The sequence below is a fragment of the Condylostylus longicornis genome, unplaced genomic scaffold (genome assembly GCF_029603195.1).
Source record: "Condylostylus longicornis isolate FDR11 unplaced genomic scaffold, ASM2960319v2 ptg000049l, whole genome shotgun sequence".
Lineage (NCBI taxonomy): Eukaryota > Metazoa > Arthropoda > Insecta > Diptera > Dolichopodidae > Condylostylus > Condylostylus longicornis.
In genome coordinates, this window is record NW_026578018.1 from 8,557,182 (window position 1) to 8,576,512 (window position 19,331).

A 19,331-nucleotide genomic window follows, 5' to 3' on the forward strand; every position below is an offset into this window, starting at 1 on the left:
ATAGCAATATTCTTTAGAATATTATGTTTGTTGTTAAAACAACAGATTTATAAGATCTATTATTAGTTCTCTATAATAGATTTTCAAATAATTTTTTGTTATAATTGCTGATATTTGACTAGAGTATGCAAATTACTTTGTGGTGTTCATGAATACTAGTTACTACACTGATTAATACTCGTTACTATGTACTCCAAAGAAATTTGTTTTGCTATACTTATTCAGAATATTCCGTGTAGAAATGAAACAAACTGGAAGTGCGTAAATTTGTTTGCGCAGCTCAAATTACAGGGAAATAGAAGAGTGATTACAAATGACTGCTTTTTTCGTATTAATTTAATTCTGATGATGAAACTAACTTAATGAAGTTTGTATTTTGGGAATTAGAAGTCAGTTAATAACGTAATAAATATTACATATAATAATGGAATCTATACAACAACAACTAATAACAATACATGAAAAAATTCTAATAAGAATCTGTCACATTATGATAATCCCATTAATTATATAAAAAAAAACAAAATACTATGTATTTTGTACTAGATAAATGATGAGACAATTATGAAAGATTATGTGCGAGTATTTTTAATCTACAAAGACCTAGTTACTTCGAGTCCTCGAAGTAACGGGTATTGAAATAAAGAGTACTTATAGTATTCGTACATCATTATAATTGGAATATAAGGTTTTTGTGAATTATTACGAAAAGGATATTTTATTAATAAAAATATTAGAAGGGACTTTTTTTATAGTAGACATTTATGGAAATCAATGAACAGTTTGTTATTTATTGTGTCTGCCGTTATAATTTCTACGTTATTTTCGTCATATTAAACTTACAAGCAATTTAATTCTAAAATGGGAAGGCTACAAATTTTAATTCTGATTTAGTTTTGGAATATAAGTTTAGACATTCCTAAAGTATATTAATAATTATTATTAGAGGGGTTTTAAATATCCTTAAATTCTCTTATATATTACATAATCCTTAATATTATTCTAGTCTCAAAACTACTTATTATTACTCTTATTATTCTAACAACGCGTGGATAAAATTTTTTATTATAATTTATAATCTCTTCATTTTAGTGCAATAATAATGCAATACCTTACAAATATCTTAAGGTTGGTATGGTACTAAATTTCTTGTTTTTTTTTCAAGACTAAAATAGCTGTTTGATAACATTGTTTTAAAATACGTTCCCATCCATCTATACTTACATTAAGTGTTAAATTTATTATAATATTGAATGTGAATGATGATAATGAATATTAAATTACAAAATAAAATTGTCAAAATTTCTTGATATATTTTATGTATTTACCTTTAATAAAATGTTTTATTTTTTTTTTTTTTGAGATAGAAATCAATGGAACGATAAAAATTTTACTACCTATGTAATATAAATAATTTATTAATTTCTGGAACATTAAGTTGGTTTCCTATATACATAGGAATATTAAAAAAAAATTTATTATGGTAAAAGATAAAGTATAAAAATTTGTAAAAGTTTTTAAATTTTATTAAAACAAAGTATCAGCGAGTGTTTTAAAGTGATTTTCAGCTTTTTGTTTTTGATATAAATAATACTGTTGTGGAAATTTTGTAGAATTTGAATTGTAAATGGTGATTGGTTGTTGTTGAAAATAATATAAGTGCGTCCAACATAATACTCTTATCGTGTGTGAGAGTTCAGAAATTGTGAAGTACTTAACTTCCCTTAACTAATAATTAAAAAATTATCTATGTGATAAATATCTGACGGAGAATTAATGAATAAATGGAAACAAAATGTCACATAAATATTTATTTTAGAAGTAGTACAAATAGATTTAAATTAAACCCAAAAAGAAAATTAATAAATCTTAGTTTTGTTTTGTAATTTGAAAATTAAAATTTAATAAAGTCAATGACTTTTTATAGCTAGCTATACCCCACTTTCAAGTTTTTAATTAAATTAACAAGCAATTGAAATTTTATATGATATTTTAATTGATGATTTTAATATTCGGGGAATGAAATCATTTTTCATTGTATTTAAATTTGAAAAAAATTGCATATATTTGGGGGCTTGAAAATTTTAATTTAATTAAAATAAAAGAAAACAATTAATATTTGAATTTTATTTTAAATTAAAATTAAGAATACTCAACTATGAATGTACTGAAAAAAATCAAACTTTAAAACGATTAAAACTTTTAATCCAAAAGTTTTTTAATTACAATTAATTCTAGGCTGTATTAAAATCTCTTTTTGTTATTAAAGATTTTTCACACAATCTGCATAAAATGTATTTGTATAAAACAAAATGAATTCTACTGTAACAGTATGAAATGCAGGAAACAATCTCTTACTTTAAATCTTAATGAATAAATGTTAGGATTAAAATTCTATATATATAATAAAATATATGAGTTAAAATGTTACTAATTATAACTTGTATATATAATGACATTATGGCCATTAATGTTGACAATAATCTTCAAATGTAATGAATATATTGGATTTTTACATATACCTTAAATAATTATGGAAAAAATATTTTATAGCTAATTTCTCATATAAAAATATATATAATATTAAAAAATTTAAAAAAAGAAAATGAGAAAGAAAAAATAAAATAGCATTACAACATAATATAGGTCTCTATTCCCATCGAACCTATCAAAATGTCTATTTTAGGGTTTTTCCTCAAATGAATTTCAAAATCGTAATCTGCGTACAGATTTTATTTCATTTCGTTCCTAAGTAATTCGCTATATGCTTAAATGAACTTGAATACAAGTTGATTTTTTATTATGGTAAATATCAGTGACAAAGGAAATTTTTAAAAATATATAAAATATATAATTAAGTATACACATATAACAAAAAAGTGTTATGAAAATTTCAATGTATTAAAGAAATATAGGAAATATTGTGAAACAGAAATGTATTGTGTACTTTTACTAAGCTACGAAGTACAGTAAAGATTCAATGTATTGCAACATGATGCCAAAAATATTATAATATTATTTTTTAAACGAAACCAATTCAGTGCGTGTAGCTAGAAACATATTAATAGTATCAGAACCATGCGTTCTTATTCTTATGCCTTATTGTAGCATATTGCATAGGATCAATTAAATTTTTATCGAAAATATTACTCCATAATACCCGAAACAAGTGATATTACTGGTGCATTACTTCAGCCATACTCCAAATATAATTTCCTTTTTAAATAATTTCATGAAAATCTGACTGATAGTCTTAATGTAAAATAATGCAATGTAAGTGTATAACAGCGACTTAGGTAGAATTTGTGCAGAAGCAGAAGAAAATAAGATTGAAAAAATCCATAAGGAGGAGTTCTCGAAAATGAAACAAATTTTTTATTAGAAGTTATTATTAGAAATCATTTCTAGAAATGGAATACTAATATAAGCATTAGAATTGGAAAAAATTGTGTTAAAATTTTCACAGATTCTTTAAAAAAAACTTAATTAGATTGTATTCGGAAAGGAAGTGTAGAAAACCATGAACTAATTTATAGGAGTTCGATTTAATTTTGAACATTAAATAGGCATTATATTGCGATATATCTGCTTAATAATTTCAAAAGATTCCTTTAGGTAAAGCACTGTAACAATTTGACGTCTTCCAATACTTTTATCCTATACAATGTTATAAGTGTCTGTGATATACCCACATATGTATGCACATTACGGAATAGGAAAAAAAAAGCAATTTTCTTTTTCTATATTAGATTTTTATCGTGTTACAATATTCTCTCATGAGATTTTAATATTACCTTTTTTTTTCTACATATTATCGCCTAGTATTATAAAAATATTACAATACAGAAATAATTTCATAGAATTATACACCTAGCTACATTATACTCGCATGTACATATAATCATAATGTATATATTATACTATGTATATATTGCAATAAATTCATGTATAAATAATTTCCATTCTTATTTTAAGAAGAGGTGTCGGAATATATTCAAAGAATATTTAAAATGAAAATATATATATATATATATTAAAGTTGTCTGCAAATAAAATTCAATTAATTCGTATGTATAATGTTGTCGGTTTGTTTGATAATCACATAAAATGTCAGATGGAAAATAAATGAAAATATTTTTTTTATATTATTATATAGTTTTTTTTAATATAATTGTTATCTACATTCTCTTTTGGCTATGAAAGGCAAATACATAATAATATAAAAATTAATTTATTAAATTATAAAAATGATATGGAAAATAATTGAAATCCAATGGGAATTTTATTTCTTATTATATACAATATTATAACAAAGACATATTGAATAAATTTTCAAGGACATTTTCAAAAATAATAATATTTTTTTAATAAAATTAGGAAAGAGTTAAAATAAATTGAAATTAAAAAAATTAAAGAATAACAATAAGTATAAATTATTAATATTTTTATTCATTTGGGATTTGTGATGCCTTATTATACACATGATTAATTTGATTTTCCTTAAAAATGACAAAAAATCAAAATCAAACCTTAAAGAGTTTATAATTTTAATACCCAAATTAAAAATAATGACAATATAATTATAGAGAAAAATTACAATACCAAAATATTGTATAACATTAATAAATTCACTCATTCCATTTCACTCATGAAGTAAAAAATCAAATTTTTTTTTCCTAAAATCACTCACTTAGTTTGGAAAACTGAATATTTACGTCAAATTATTTTTAATATCTTCCCGTTTTTCTTTAATATCTTCAACAATTCTCTATAAAATATTAAATATAATATATTTGAGGCAGGAACTTTAACACAATATTACCAATAATGCAAATCTATTACATAGGTACTTATTTTAACTTTAGGTAAATGATGATAATGTCGATGGTGATGACATTTATTATAAATATTATATAAAATGGAAAAAAAAACGCAAAGAAGAATCATAGAAAATAATAAAGAAAAAAAGTGAATCTGTCAACTTCCGTGAACAACGAAAAATGGAATTTTATAGAAGAAAATTCACACCACATAGGAAAATAAAATAAAAATCAATAGAAAAAGAATAAGTAAAATAGAATACGGAGCACATCATGTGACAGAAATGCTTAAAAATCATGTCAATTACAATGTATAAAATAATAATATTTCTCTTTTTCAATTTTTATACTTGAATAATCAATGAAGAATGTCTTATACATAATATATATATAAAGGAAAATTATGTACTACGAGTATGTAACATTTGTGCTCGCCTCATAAATATTATGTAATATAAAAATGATTGTTCTTGTCAAAGAAGATGTCAATATTTTTTGAATATAAAATATTGAGTAAATGGTGAATTAAATTACAAATTATTTTGAAATAATAAAATTTTATATAATATGTAGATTTATTTCTATACATACAGCATTTTCTATTGCATAATATGTTATAATTTTACCTTCAATTAACTTAATTTCAATGAAATTTTAAATATGTCGTACATTTGGTTCATTTAATGGTAATAACAATAATGAAGCAATTTTAAAGATAATATTGATAAATTTTTTAAAACTTATGTTATGTTATGTAAAATTTACGTAATAGTACACTAATTACGTAAATTTTTGATATATAGAATCGAAAAAAATTCTGAGATATTTAAAATACTGTTTATGTGTTTAACACTGATCTATAAGAAAATCTAGTAAATCTGGTTGTGTTTCGTATTTAAATTCAACGAAAAATAACAAAAAATTTTTTGTACTAGAAAAAGAGTTCTGAGCACTAAGGAATGCCGAATTCATAATTTCATTCCGTCTACCTATTGTTTATTTGTTCCACGTGCCCAAAAGCAGTTTTCGAAAAAAAGGGCTTAAAAGTTTAAAGTTCTGTAAAAATAATTTTTTTACTCCTCCATAAAATTTGACTTGTTATCATAACTACAAGATTACATAAAAGTTATAACTTATTTTTCAATTTTAAGCTGCTAAAAATAAAAATTGCTAATGTAAAACTGTTGCATATCCAAAACAGTGGATATGAAATAAACTTACAATTCATTATTTCAAAAATTAGACTAGATTTTAAAAAAAGTATTTCGGTACAAAATCTATGAAACATGTATTAACTCAAAAATCATGAAAATGGCATTTGCCACAAATAAGTAATAAGCCAACCATTCAATTCGTATACGAATTTGGAACTAAAAATTTTATTTATTGAACAAAATTTTCTATAATAATTTTCCATAATTGGACCATGTACGGAAATCAATCCCGATAGTTAGTTTGTGCCATTTTAGAAATTTTGAACCTTTTTTTTTTCATTTGATATTTAAAATTCGTTGAAATTAATAATTATTACCAATTTAATTATTAAAATTCTTCTATTTTTAAAAAAGCAAAAAATGTATTGAATTTTAATCGATATAAGCAGTAAAAAAAAAATTCATCATAGCTATCACAGAAAAAAAAACGAATCTAATTTTTTGATTCCATAAATTCAATTTTTCTTGCTAAAAAAATTAGTTTTTGATTGGGAAATCTCATTTCTTTTTTGGCTTCCAGTACAATTGCAATTTCATTTGGTGACAAAAAAGACAGTTATTTATTTTATATTATTAACATTTTGGGGAAAATATGAGGGAAATTTATTTTCCTGGTATTTTAATTTGTCATGCAGAACTATTAATGGGGACTTTCTTCGATTCTATAATTTTTTTGGAAATTCAATAACTTGCTCTTGCAATTGCAATATCTTGCTCTTGCTTTCTGTAGTTAAACTTCTATGTGATCTTACAATATTAAAATTCCGTAAATGGAGTGTTGATTTTCTTATATCTACATAGTCCAGATTACGCCTACGTTGCCAAATATTATATTAAACTCATGATTTGTGTTAGAATTTCTTCATTAATCGATAATATTTTTAATTTTTTTCAAAATTTAACATCAAATTGTATAATTTAATTTTAATATACCGAAATATGAATTTCTTCTTTCAGATTTTGTTCTAATTTCATTTATTCAATTTGTATGAGTTGGAGCCATTCATTTTTTTGCAAATAAAACTCGTATAAAAAATTCCCACAACACGTTTTCAAAAGGATAATATTCATCGTTATACAATTTAATTTCATTTAAATGGCAATTCGAAACTACAAAATCCTTTCTAATCCACAATATTATTTTTGATTTTATAATAAAAATTAATATTTTTGGACCAACAGAAATGCAATTCGAAAATTCAAATAAAAAAAAATTTCAAAGTATTGAAAAAACTTAAAAAAAAAAAAAAATTTAATCAAAGGGAATTGTAAAAACATTTTTGAATATTTTTAATTCAAAAAAAAAAAAAAAAAATTTTGTTAAAAAGGCCCAAGAGTATTTCATTCATATTTTCAACAGATCAAAAGAGAAAATGAAAATAGAAAGAAAAAAAAAACTCATCGTCGCATAGAAAACAAAACTTTTTTATTACTTTTTTCGAACCAACACAAAAAAAAAAATTCATTTCATTTTATAATGAAATAAAAAAGCAACTCGCCAACAAAAATCTAAAAAAAAAATATATTTATATATATATATATTTTGTTTTAAATAACACAGTAATAAAAAAGTGCAAGAAAAAAAAAGGACTGCAGACTAAGATTACAATTTAAAAATTTCAACGGTCAAGGACCTTTTTTTTACCACCCCATTATACGTTTCATGTTTCCCGAAAATGTAGGTTAAGCCAAACAAAATTTTTTTTTTTTTTAACTAAAAGAGAAAAAAAAATTGAAGAAAAATTAGAAATATTTTTAACTTTTCCAAATTTTTTAGTTTAAAGTAAGGGAAATGAGAGGTTTTTGAAAAAAAAAAAACGAAAAAGATTATAAAAATTAAAGTTGAAAAAAAAATTGGTTATAAATAAAAACAAATAAATTTCAAATTTTCTAATTTAAATTAACTTTTGAATTTAAATTTTTCCTTTGAGTATTTTATTTTACATGGTTGCACAATTTTTAGTTTGGGAAATTAAATGTGAATTGGTTTTTTTTTAAGAATTCCCATAGACAAAAGTAAATTCTTTAAAAAATACTAAAATTTATTTATAATTTTGTTTCGATGGTCTAGTACAGTAGACAAAGAACTTTACCAAAAAGATTTTTGAAGATATTTGAAAAAAATCTCTTGAAAAATTTAAAACGCACTATTTTCTCACTAAACTGACTAAATTGGAAAAGGTAGTAAAACGTATTAAATGGAAAAGGTAAAGCGATTCCGAATGTTTTGTTTGTGATCGTAAAAACGCACACTAATCCACTAATAATATCATATCCCAAATTTTACCTCTATCAAGTCCCTCAACAGTTAAAGCTAGCAAATTCTGTTTATAACCTCGGTTCAAAAAAATAAAATTACATTTATTTTTGTAATTAAGCAAAATTAAAAAAAAAATAATAAAATTTCTGTTATACACCGTCATACTATCATTAATATGACAAACGACTCGTGTCCACTTATTATAGTGAATGCACGCTTGCATTATAAAAACTTTCATGCCTCATAAAATTAAAATATTACAAAGTAAGAATATAGTAAGCTGAGAAGAAAGTGATTTTTCATTATATTTCGTAGGCTTTCAGACGGAAAGCAATTTTATAGTAACAGTTGCGAACATAATGTCAGATATAAATCCTTTGAAAAAACATCACGATAAATATTATAATTTGGTTTCACAAAAATCCATCCAATATTCATGAGTAAAATGAAAGAATTAATATGATTTCATATATCTAATTAAAAAAATACAGGAGATAAATTTCATCCATTTTCTTTCTAGTACAAGTAAATACCTTTTCTGATATCATACCTTTTGATGATTTCACTTCACAATGATGATTCAACTATACTAAAAAATTAAATTTGTCTCAAACCACAATTGAAATTATTAAAAATAAAACCCAAGTACTCTGGTAATTTGTAAAACTATATAATTTTAATTAATTTTCCTAATTCTATTTTTGATTAATTAATTTAGATAAAAAATTTTAATTTTTCATATAAACTTTTAATTTTTCAAAATTTTTCAAAATAACTTCTCATATTAAATTTTTTAGAAGAGAAGTAAAAATTAAAATGAATTTTGTTACAATAATGCCAACTTAATTTGAATTTTCTTATTTTTATTTTCAAGAAAATTTACGCACCATAAAAAGAAAAGTAGAGCGAAAATTGAAAAAACAAAAATTTTTTCTTTCCCACAATTTTCTCTGAAATTTAAGAAAAATATGTTTGTTTAAGAGTTAAAAATTCGTACAAAAAAAAGGAGCTACATTTTTTTTCTACTTAAATTTTTTGATTTTTTTTTTCTTTTTGTAAATCTTTTTAAGTTTACTTTTTCAAGGTCATTGAAAAATAATAAAAAATTAAAGGAATTGTCAAAAATAAAAATAGAATAAAATTATTTATATCAGTTTTTTGTTTCAATTCCTGTGTGTTTACTTAAGTAAGTCCGGGAATATAAAATATGATGCCCCTAAAAATATGCAATTTTTTTTTTTTTTAATATTTTTTGTAATTGAACCACATAGCTAGCTCTAGCTATTTAATTTTGGAAACTACCATCAATGAAGTATTTAATGTTCGGTATTACCATTTGATTACATGGGTGCATTTGCGACTACTTAAGCGTCAATAAAAAATCAATTGGCTAGTTAATATTGACGACTAATATTTGTTTAATTCAAATTTGTTCAATTAAAAATCAAATATAATAAAATTTCTAAGTTCAGAATTAAAAAAAAAAAATGTAACATTAACGTAAGAATAATGCATTTTTTAAATTTAATGGAAATACATTATTAGTAATTTATCAAACTTTTTTAATTTAAAATTTTGAATCTTAAATTAATATAAGCCCTCTGGTTCTACATAGGTATTTAATATTTTTTACAATATTATACAATTTTTGAGCATTATTATATTTAAAAATTTTACGTTCTTAGAATTTCTACTTCAGAATCAAATTTTTTTAAGATGAAATTATTAAGGAATTGTTATAATTATATAATATGGTAAAACATTTTAAAAAAATATTTTAGTGCAGAACGAAAAAATATTCTGCATTCTAAATTTAATATGGTTTTAATGTAGCAGACGCAACTGTTTTTTATACAATATCGTAAAAATATTGCACTGAATAAATCGCGACATTTTGCTCAATTCGCACCTAGGTATTACTCTTGCCTTCATACAAACAAAAAATAAAGAGAAATATAAAAATTTTAAATGCAAAATTTACATTTTTCATTCTCTTATTCTTTTTTTTTTCAAAATCTTCTCTTTATATTCTAATTATAATAAGAACAGTGAGTGTATTTTGAAAATGAGAATTTAAAAATATATCAGTTTACATTAGGCATTCAAAAATAAAAATTTGTAATTTTAATTAGAAAATAAACAGAAAAAAAACAATGAAGAAAACAAAGTAAATTAAAAAGTATTAAAAGAAAAATTTATAATAAAAGTTGTTTTCCTTTAAATAAGGCAAAAAAACAAAGAAAAGAAATAAAGTTAAAGGCGTTTATTAAAATATAAGAAAAACGGAGGAAAACATATAGGATACGTAGGTATATAATTATTATACAAATACAAATAAAACATGCGTGTATATTTAAATAATCCTTTTTAGCACAAATATGATAATGGTAATGTGATATTTTTTGAAATAAAGAAGAGAAGAAAACAAAAATTTTTGTTCATCATTATTTAATTTCTTAAAGTAAAATTTAATTTAATCTTAATTAGTAAATCCTTATAATATTATAATAATATAATAAGTACGTGAATTATAATGATTTTGTTACATATATTTACTTGCGTTACCTATGTGAACTACCGTATTATACGGAAAATAGCTAGTAAAGTAAATAAATTTTCATTTAAAAAAAAAATTTTATTATTTACGAATTTTCTTTCATTAAAAATTTTTTGATGTTATTAAAAGTATTTTATTTTTAATTAAATTTAAATAATTATATTTTATTTTTATATGTACATTAATTACATATAAATTTATTGTTTAAGTTCTTGTAATAAGTTCAATCATATAATTATATTAAAAAATAATTTTAATATTTCCATATATAAAAGCAAGCACTTACCACGAACTCTGTTAGGGCCCATCCCTGTTATTTCTTTCTTTATTTTCTTTCCATTTATTCTTGTGTCGTCCAATGCTTCATATTTCTTGTGGACTCCATTTCAATTATTATTGTTTTAGATTGCCGTCGGAATGTGTGGCCTATCCATTCCAATTTTTTCCTTCTTATAATTTTTGCAACAGGTTCTTTGTGTGTTAAAACCCAGAGGTCTGTGTTACTTATCCGCCTTGACCAGAATACTGGGAATATGATTTTTAGGCTTCTATTTATGAACATCAGTATTTTGTTTGTTTATTCATTTTCTTTTAGCCATGTTTCGGAGCTATGCAGGAGGACTGATTTTACACATGCGTTGGGTATTCTTAATTAGGTATTTCTGGATAAGTACGTGAAAATTTCCAAAAAAGCGCATTTGTTCGGTTGTGGAACTTTAATATTAGACTAAAATGAATTAATTTATGAGACAAGATTAATATTGCAGTTCATATTGTAGCTAATTTTTATTAATAGCAACATCTATTCAACAATTTGAAAATAATAAAGGTATTGTCGTCGAAATTTTGCTATGGGTTATTTGAATCGAATATAATATTTCTTTGCAAAAACAATTTGAAAAAGTGGTAGCTAATTCAATATAAATTTCGCGTGCCCCTAAATGTATGCAAATTTTATTTTTAATTCGAAATTAAAAGTTACCATAAATTCTCTATTCAAATTTTAAATGATAAATCAAATTTTTGATTTGAAATTTTCTATTTATAGCCTATATAATTTTTTTTTGTTTTTTTTTTGACTAATGTAAATTTTTACGCAATAAAGTGGATAATGCATTTTCTTAGTAAACATTAAATTGATTTATCATGTAGGTTTCTGATTTATAATAACAATAATATTTTTCTTACTAAAAGTAATAGTTTAACATTATTATTTTTACTTTACTAAAAAATATTATAAAATTATTTTTTTACCTTCAATTCGCGATGTCAACAAAAATAATAATAAGAAAATAAAATATTGCTCCTATTTAATGGATGTAACAAATATCACTATAAGAAGAGCATGAATTTTCAATTTCAATTTAAAGTTTTACTTTTCACGGGTATATAGGTTGTGGTGGGTGTTCGTTAGTATCATAAGTTTATTTGCAATGTAAATGGGAAATTTTTCTTAACATGTAGGTAGTTCTACGTAAATAATAGATTACTTTTGTTGTTGTGCGACAATTTATGAATATGATTGCACTATTATAGATTGTATATATTTTTATGGATAATAATGAACAAGTAGCACTAAGTAACTAGCACCATTAGCGTTCGTGTTAACTATAAATCAAGGTAATATTTTAGGTATAATATTAAAATTAAAAAGTTCCTCTTTTCAAAAAGTTTAACTTTTGAAAATTTTTCGCTTTGCATGCTCCAATAAATTTTAAACAAAGGGATATGAGACGGCACAATTGTCTGCTATTTAAGCTTACTCTATGTATTTGTCTTTACTTTTTTGCAAAAAAAATGTGCCATTAAAAAACGAATTAAAATTTCTGGTATATTTGCACAGAATCAATATTGTAATTAACTAAAACATTATTCAAGACAAAATCCTCTTAAATAATATTAGTAAAATGCGCATTATGAATGTATTCAAGAACTACTTGGAAATATTTCTTAAGGTAAGTTTCTTTTTTTAAATTTTATTCTGCGAGGAAAATCACTATTTCTTCTCTCAAAAACAACATTATGTATAGAAAATCATTTTTTTTTTTTTTGTCTAAAGCCATAGAACACAAATTTTTGAAATCGTATAAATGACGTCTATGTATCTAAAATTCAAATAAAATTTAATATTTTTTGAATAAATTAATTAAAATACAACGTTAAAAAGTAATCCGATTTGGCTTTTTCAATTGAATAAATAAATTCCCCTGAAAAGGACTTAAAACCAAAAAAAAAAAAAAAGACGAAACAAAAATTAATTGTAATTATATTATTTATTTTAATATAAAAAAAATTAGCTTTTATAATGACAATTTATTTAAAAGCAGATGCCTTTTATTTTATAACAAAAATTCTATGTCCTTTTTTTCCTTGTTTCTTTCTGATTTTTCTTTTTTGTTTTTGACGTTCTATTCAATTTATTTTAGAAAGAAAACAGGATTAATTCATTTAAATTTTTTATTAGAATATAGAATATAAAAAATATATTATATAAAATTTTTTAAGGTATATAATAAAAATAATAATAATAAAAAGAAAAAATAAAATAATAGAATGTTAATTAATGACTCTTATACTAAATACAATAAAAGGTAAAAAATATCGCGTAAAAAGTTTTAATAAAATTTATCTAGCAATAAAACCGAAAAAGTTATGTGTATGTAGGTATATTTTTTTTTATAAAAAATAATTTCTGTAAAATATAAGAGGCAATAATTTATGTAATGGCAGTCGAATGCGCGCAACATATTATAATACAAATTCATCATACGAAATTGGTATGGTTTATTTTAAATATCATCAGTGTTGTACCAAGTAAAGGGAAGGGGGTAAGCCGAAAATATTTAAAGGATTTTTTGCTTCTAACACGTCAAAATAAAAATTTAATTTGATGAAATGATTAAGTTAATTTTAAAAATTTTTATATTATATCTTTCGAGAGTGTTGATAAATTTTACGTTTTATTAAAATTTTTCTAAAATGATATTAGGTTCTAAGTAAAAATATTGATATTTAAAGGCTGTGTTTAAATATTTAAATTACTTGAATTAAATGCTTTGTGGGAATTAGCTGTTTAAGTACTGAAGATTGTGTATGATTACCTGTATGAATATTGAACGCAATACTGAGTTACAAAAGCAATTATCATTGATGATGCAAGTGCCTCAATTAATAATTATTTATATTTAAGAAAATACAGAGAGGTAGGCCATTTTATATAAAAATTGCATGATTATAATATTTTTTTTTTTCAAAAATTTTCTTTTATCACTAACAATGGTTAACAATATACAAAAAAAAAAAACGTGAATATCCTAGAATTTTACAATATTATTATAATAATAAAATTTTATTATAGACATCTGGAAAAATATAAAATATTTCTCTGCTACTGACTTTCTAACAAACCATTTTAAAATACGGCACAACGAACATCTGTAAGTTGAATAAAATGCAAATAAAAAAAACAAAATGTTGGAAAGAATGGAAAAATTCAGTAATCATTATTTTATTTTAATCGACCGTATTGCATACAATAAGAGAGATTATGTGATAGCACCAAAAATTTCTCATGTCGAGTTTTCGGCGGAAATGTACTTTTTCGTGATTGGGAAGCGTAAATAAGACTGTATGTCAATTTGAATGTGCAGTTGTCTTCAATTCAATTTTGGGCTGAACCAATTTGCACGAAAATTTATATTATAAGAGATTACTTTGGTTATGGCCACGGTTTGATAAATTTTTGGAATATATCAGCTTTTGATTGGCCAATTTTATATTTTCAATAACTTTTAAGAATATATTCAACGGATTTTTCAACAGATTTTCGCTTGATAATGCAAGAAACCATATAACTTTTGGAAGAAATAAGGAGTCAGAAACTGAACTATGGGCCAAATTCACTTCTATGCGTATATAAAGAGAAATACTCAAACAATATTTTCATAATTTTAAGAACCATTTTCGCTGAAATATCGGATATAGACATTGCGGTCCGTTACGTGCTGATTACATCAAATTTTTTTTTTTTATAAAATAAACTCAAAAATATTATGGTAAATAAAATGAGTAAGTAGATAGGTAATGAAAATCTTGAGGATATTCACAGGATAATAAAAATAATGTGTAAAAAATAAGCATAAAATACAAGAACAAGGTAAAATTTACAAATATAAAATCATAAAAGTAAAAATATAAGTGTGTATGTGTGTGTATGTGTTGCGCTTCAGTATAATTATATATGAAAATTTAATTCAATAATAATGAATGTTTGGGGTAATAATGAAAATATTATGTGAAATGAATTATTGCAAAGCATTGTTGTGCAAAAATATTAAAGAAATTATCTGAATAATCATGAGAAAATCAACTTGCGAATATTGTAATAAAAATCATTTAAAAATATTTATATTTGATGACATTAATGATTAAAATAATTATTACTGCTCACATTTCTTCTATTTTTAGATCATTTTAAAAAAGAAGAAATTACAAAATTTTTATGATTTCTTTTAAAAAAATTAAAACACAACAAAATTATTAGAGCATAAAATTTTGTTTTATTAGCTCAATTTATTAGAGTCTGAGAAAATTTTAATAGTAAAAATTGTTAAATTCAATAAAAAAACAAAATAATTTACGAAATGACACAAAACTAAGTAAATGTGTGTAATAAGATAAAAGAAAATTTTTTAAATTAATTAATAAAAAATAATAAAAAAAATATATTATTCTTATTTCTCCATAGGATAGAAGGAATTTAAATCTTATCTCATAAGATTTTTCCCTTGTAGAAATATAATCTAATTTATATTTTTTTCTGGGTAATGTTTATGCGAAATTACAATTAAAATTATGTAAAATATTACAATGTTATTATACATGATTTTTAAATCCAATTCAAAAGGGTGTACCAAATCAGAAAATTCAGAAATTTATTTGGGATTTGAATTATGTGTATTATTTGAATATATTATTCTGCTACACTTTGATCAGTCATTCCTCTAAGCTGCCAAAACCAGGAAATAAAATCTTCCGATGCAAACAATTCAAAGGTAGTTCGTTCAAGCAATTGAATTCCAAACAAATATAATTGATTATAATTCACAAATAAGTTAGGAGCCATATAACATCGGGTAAAGAGTCGAAAATGAGTAACATTTTTGGTTGGAATATAGTGTCAAATCGAGACCTTGTCCAAGCTATTGGAATTTTTAAAAAAAAATTTGAAAAAATTTTAACATATTTAAGTTTTTTTACCTAGATTAAGATATAAGCTTCAAACTAACAGATTTTTCAAGGACTATTAAAGTGCTTAAAATAAAGAAGAGCGGAATATTTTAATTTTACATGTTTTTTGCTAAAATACACTGTAATAATAATTTTTGTCGAATTTTGTAATGTCCTAAAAACCCTTGAAATAACATACAAAATTTTGTCAATAAAATTTTTAGGAAAAAATTTTTTTTTTGTGTAATAAATTAGAAATACGAGTAAATTGTAATTATAAAAATTTCATGGAATAATTGAATTAATGTTAAGTTTTGTGGTAAAATTTAAAGTGTTACCATTACAAATATTTTGTTCTTTTTTTTTGGAATTTGCTGTCTAATTTATTTAAAATAACAAATAATTTAAAATTGTAATTTGTAAAAATGAATATAGTTAATTAAGTATTAGAGATCAATCAAACGATAAATTTAGATTGATTGATACACAAATGATGGTTTTTGAGGGTAACCAAATTATTTTATAAAATTTTTAAATGACATCATGTATGTATGTATTTTTTGATTTAGGATAACAGTAGTGTAATGCATGTAATTAAATACATTGATAGTATATTTTATTTAGATTTCATTCTTAGAATATTTAATTTAATTGAAAATGATGCTTGCGTTCAATATTATTTTATAGAGATTTGTTATTTTATATTTAAATATGTAAATATTTTCGATATGTAAATATTAGATATGTAAATTTTAGATATGTAAATGTTATGTAAAAACTATTAATTAATTTATATATTTTTATTTATAAATTATTTTATAGAGCAAAACTAAATCATAAATAGTTTAAATTATTTAATTAATGATCATGGATCAAAAAGAAATACAGTTCAAGTTGGTGACTCATTAATAATTGAGGCGGTGAAAAATTTGTAGCAAGCTCAACAGGCAATTTTTGGAAAATATTGTCGGAAGTTTAATCAAGAATGGACAATGAAGATAAAAACTTGAAAAATATTGTGGTTAAACGAATTTCTGAGAACGGTAAGGTTTTAGTGGTAGGGCTTCACTACGAAACAAATTAAATATATTATATTTCCAAACATATAACATAAATGTTTATTGTAGGAAGCGTTTTAGGCAATTTGAATATTAAATTTACACAGAAATCAGAATGACATTCCCGTTTTATGCGGTTCCTACAACTGCATGTTTTTGCTTTTCGTTTGAATATACATCAAATAGATTTCTTAAATTTGATATCGACCATAGAATATCTAATTTAATTTCCTGGATTTCTTAATTCATTCCAAATAAATTTTTAATTTTTTAAAGAATTTTTAAATTTTTTTTCTATATTTTGCATAATTTGCTATATTAATTTTATTGTAATCAATTACAAATGTTTACCAATCGCAAATTTTTTAAAGAGTTGTAAAAAATAAGAGAAAAATAAGAGAAAAACGTACTCTTTCAGAAACTCTTTCAGTGTATATTAAGTTTTAAATCAACGCTTTATTTCTACAATAGTAATAATATGATAATTTTGATTAAAAAAAGGAAAAATAAATAAATAAAATAATTTATTTTCAAAATAGCATATACATACATACAATTTAAGAGTACATATGCGTTATTATCCTTACTATATTAAATACAATCTTATCCTTTTATGTTACAATTTCTTTTCGTATATAAAATACACTATTTTTTTTTCTCTATATGCAATTCTTATTTAAACATATTGTCTTCTATTTTATACAGAGATTCTCAAATACTAACTATAAATTATAGATATACATATACACAATATAGTAAGTAAAATGAAAAATGAATTTATAATGTAATTTTTTTGTTCCATGTTTTACATACTTGCATCTTAAATATAGATATATGAGAATACTGTTTTTTTATTAAAGTTAAAAAGAAATTTGTAATTTTCTAAAATTAAATTTTTCAAAAACTCGCCCTCCTTATGCGGTGATATTATTAAAAATAAAATAAATAAAAAGTACTTATATGTATCTATGTATATTATATGAGTAGTTTTCCTGAAATGAAAATTAAAAAAAAAATATAGAAATAAAAAGTAATAATTTATTATATTATTATTTCTTCATTATATGAACACACACACACACTGTATTATATAAATAATATATGGAAATAAACTTTTAATTGTATGTATAAGAAAAATAATATTATAAAAGGTGTTGCACTTAAAAACAATAAATGTTTTTATTTTAATTATTTGTATGTACATTAAAAAATGTGATTCTCGTAATTTATGAATAAATTCCGCCCTTTTATAGATTACATATTATGAATTAATAATTTAAATAATTCGTTATAGTAATAATAAATTATGGTGAGAAAACCCGTTATGAACTGCACAATTGGACCAATTTAAAGAGTTCCTTACAATAGCCTACAGTTTGAAACAAATTAGATGATTTGATAATGAAGTAAAGCTTTATTTTCAAAATTTTCTTAGTATATCTAAGCAGTTCAACAACTCGTTCATATTACGAGTCACATTATTTAATAATATTATTATACAGAATGCAAGCTGAAAATTTATTAATCTTCTTAAGAGAATTAAATAACGAACTTTAATATTATGAGTCTTATATAAAAATTCTTACTTTCGAATTTATTTCAATTTGAGGTTTATAGCAAAATTTAATAGAATTCTGGAATTTCAATTACAAAACTTTAAATGAAATTTATAAAATATGCGCGCATGTTATCCAAAATGATGAACAATTTTAGAAAAAATTTCAGGTTTCACAATGCCAAACTTTTCAAAATTTAAGATCATCTCAAAGATATTACTGATTATATAAAATAGTCAGATCTTAGAGTATTTTAGATCAACTACAAAAAACTACAAAAAAAGAAACAGTAAAGGAAATTTTAATTAAAATTTGTTTTTTACCCGCTTGAATTTGTAATTTAAATACTCTTTTTTTTATCCTTTATGAATAACTATATAATGTGTATGTATGTGTGTGAATGAACACATACTTTGTATTAAGGCTATTTTCTTGTATTTTATTACAATTTTCATTTTTTGCCTTTCTTTATTCGAAATTTTTTTTTTTTACTTTAAATATTTCATTTTATGTATTCCCTTTTTTTATAGTGTGCTAATTTCTTTTAGAGATTCATTTTGTATAAAATGTTAAATCTAGTAGAAAAATAAATCAAAGGTTGTACAATGGGTAACTTTTTAATCAAAGTTTACGAAAA